This window comes from Triticum aestivum, chromosome 5D (genome assembly GCF_018294505.1).
Source record: "Triticum aestivum cultivar Chinese Spring chromosome 5D, IWGSC CS RefSeq v2.1, whole genome shotgun sequence".
Taxonomy (NCBI): domain Eukaryota; kingdom Viridiplantae; phylum Streptophyta; class Magnoliopsida; order Poales; family Poaceae; genus Triticum; species Triticum aestivum.
This window is the reverse complement of record NC_057808.1, coordinates 381,191,245-381,195,194: the sequence shown is the minus strand read 5'-3', so window position 1 is coordinate 381,195,194 and position 3,950 is coordinate 381,191,245.

Sequence of the window (3,950 nt, the reverse complement as noted above, 5' to 3'; positions counted from 1 at the left end):
GTAGATCACTGGACAACGGTCAAAATTTTCCTTAGTGGAATAAGGATATGTTTCTCGATTATGGAGGTGACAAAAGGTTCGCCGTAAAGGGTTACGTCGATGCAAGTTTTGACACTGATCCAGATGATTCTAAGTCTCAATCTGGATACATATTGAAAGTGGAAGCTATTAGCTAGAGTAGCTCCATGCAGAGCATTGTAGACATAGAAATTTGCAAAATACTTACGGATCTGAATGTGACAGACCCGTTGACTAAAATTATCTCACAAGCAAAACATGATCACACCTTAGTACTCTTTGGGTGTTAATCACATAGCAATGTGAACTAGATTATTGACTCTAGTAAACCCTTTGGGGTTTAGTCACATGACGATGTGAACTGTGGGTGTTAATCACATGGTGATATGAACTATTGATGTTAAATCACATGGCGATGTGATCTAGATTATTGACTCTAGTGCAAGTGGGAGACTGAAGGAAATATGCCCTAGAGGCAATAATAAAGTTATTATTTATTTCCTTATTTCATGATAAATGTTTATTATTCATGCTAGAATTGTATTAACTGGAAACATAATACATGTGTGAATACATAGACAAACAGAGTGTCACTAGTATGCCTCTACTTGACTAGCTCGTTAATTAAAGATGGTTATGTTTCCTAACCATAGACATGAGTTGTCATTTGATTAACGGGATCACATCATTAGGATAATGGTGTGATTGACTTGACCCATTCCGTTAGCTTAGCACTTGATCGTTTAGTATGTTGCTATTGCTTTCTTCATGACTTATACATGTTCCTATGACTATGAGATTATGCAAATCCCGTTTACCGGAGGAACACTTTGTGTGCTACCAAACGTCACAACGTAAATGGGTGATTATAAAGGTGCTTTACAGGTGTCTCCGAAGGTACTTGTTGGGTTGGCGTATTTCGAGATTAGGATTTGTCACTCCGATTGTCGGAGAGGTATCTCTGGGCCCACTCGGTAATGCACATCACTATAAGCCTTGCAAGCATTGTAACTAATGAGTTAGTTGCGGGATGATGTATTACGGAACGAGTAAAGAGACTTGACGGTAACGAGATTGAACTAGGTATTGAGATACCGACGATCGAATCTCGGGCAAGTAACATACCGATGACAAAGGGAACAACGTATGTTGTTATGCGGTCTGACCGATAAAGGTCTTCGTAGAATATGTGGGAGCCAATATGAGCATCCAGGTTCCGCTATTGGTTATTGACCGGAGACGTGTCTCGGTCATGTCTACATAGTTCTCGAACCCGTAGGGTCCGCACGCTTAAAGTTATGATGACAGTTATATTATGAGTTTATATGTTTTGATGTACCGAAGGAGTTCGGAGTCCCGGATGAGATCGGGGACATGACGAGGAGTCTCGAAATGACCGAGACGTAAAGATCAATATATTGGACGACTATATTCGGACTTTGGAAAGGTTCCGAGTGATTCGGGTATTTATCGGAGTACCGGATAGTTACGGGAATTCGCCAGGGAGAAGTATTGGGGCCATACGGAATAGAGGAGAGAGGTCAAAAGGAAGGAGGCGCGCACCCCCCCTCTGGTCCGAATTGGACAAGGGGTGCAGCCCCCTTTTCCTTCTCCCTCTCCCCCTCTTTCCTTCTCTCCTACTCCAACAAGGAAACGAGGAGTCCTACTCCCGGTGGGAGTAGGACTCCCCCCTTGGCGCGCCCTCCTCCTAGGCCGGCCGCCTCCCCCCTTGCTCCTTTATATACGGGGGCAGGGGGCACCCCAGAGACACAACAATTGATCGTTTGATCTTTTAGCCGTGTGCGGTGCCCCCCTCCACCATAGTCCACCTCGATAATACTGTAGCGGTGCTTAGGCGAAGCCCTGCGTCGGTAGAACATCATCATCGTCACCATGTCGTCGTGCTGACGAAACTCTCCCTCAACACTCGGCTGGATCGGAGTTCGAGGGACGTCATCGGGCTGAACGTGTGCTGAACTCGGAGGTGCCGTGCGTTCGGTACTTGATCGGTCGGATCGTGAAGACGTACGACTACATCAACCGCGTTGTGCTAACGCTTCCGCTTTTGGTCTACGAGGGTACGTGGACAACACTCTCCCCTCTCGTTGCTATGCATCACCATGATCTTGCGTGTGCGTAGGAATTTTTTTGAAATTACTACGTTCCCCAACACCACAGTGCAACATACCGGGCGGCCATCCCTAGCCCGGCGCGGCACTGTTGCCACGTTGACTATGACATCATCCATGGCAGAGCTGCCATACTCCCACGACGGGCTGTCGATACGGCCCGCAAGCGGCGGGCCCTACTTGCCAGTGAGATACCAGAAGGCGGCATGCCTAGACAAGTCGACATAGGGGGAGGCCGGCTCCCAACAGCCGGCCCACCCCTTTCCTAGAAGTTTGTGCGCCATTAACCAGATAAGACGGGGTGTGGCTACAGTGAATGCCCACCAGGCGGCGGTACTGTAGCCACGCTCTCCCCGACCAAGCCACCGTCATCAGGGGCAAGGCTACAGTGATGACTAGCCCATAGGCGGTGGGCCCAACCTGTCGGCCGAGAGCCCGACAGTCGGCGGGACCCACCAGGAGGCGGGCCCTAGCGGCCGGCGGAGAAGCCGGCGACCAGACACTGACGGCCTGGGCCTACACCCGGTCGGATTACCATTGTACCCCTGGGGGTAGGACTATATAAACCCCCAGGGCACCCATGCAAAGGGTTCAACTCTTAGAGACCAACACACATAGAGAGAGGAGTAGAGCTAGCCTTGCCCTTCTTCCTCCTCCAGCCGAACAGCTCAAGGAGCAACTTTGTAGCTACTTGTCGATCTAGTGATCATGCGGATACCCCGCAGAGGAGGACTAGGGGTGTTATCTCCTAGGAGAGCCCCGAACCTGGGTAAGATTCGCCGGCGTGCATATCTACGCCTTATCCCGTTTCCAGGCACCGGCGACGTCTTACTAGCTCCCACAATGATTAGCCATCCTTTAGCATATGTCGCACCAACCACCCGACAATACCGGACTGATAACTTAATTGTAGGCAACTTATGATGATTTGGGCTATGAGACATCGGACGACGGAACCATGTCATACTCCCTCCGTCCGAAAAACCTTGTCTCTCAAATGAGTGTATCTAGCACCAAATTAGTATTCCCTTCGTTCCAAATTACTTGACTTTCATTTGTCTAGATACAAATGTGACTATACTTGTTTAGTGTCTAGATACATCCGTGTCTAGACAAATGGAGGTCAATTAATTTGGAATGGAGTGAGTGTATGCGCGTGTATATAAGCGCTTGTGTCTGTACTGATGTAAAAAAAATTGCAATGGAGGGAGTACTAGATATATCCATTTGAGGGACAAACTTTTTCGGACGAAAAGAGTAGTAGATAACTCCGTAGTGAAGACTCTTGATATTCCTTTATTGTAAGGAAAATAAAACCAATTTTTACGCAAACAAAACTCAAATACAGAGCCACAAAGCATATTGCATATAGTATAGTTTTATCATCTGCTTTTCCTACAGTGATCTTGCCGGTACATTCAATGTATTGACCTACACGGCTGCAATGTATCATGTTGCAGGATTTTGTACGACGAGTGAGTTTTGTTGTAGGATTACGGTCTATACTCATCTTGCCGATGACGTTGATGGGACTTCACACACGTTTGATTATTTCCGCTGAGACTTAACGAGGTATTCTGTTATCAGCGGCCCGATGGCCCGATTACACGATCAGAAAAACCGCCCATTTCGTTCCCACCCACCACCTCCGGCCCGTTCGTTGCTCTAAAAAAAAGTTCTCCACCCCGGTCAACCCCACCTCCCACCCCCGATCCCCACTCCCACATCCCACATCCCACAGCCGCCACGGCCCTCGCCGCCGGCGCGCGTCCCACAACCACCACCTCCCACAGCCATCGCTGC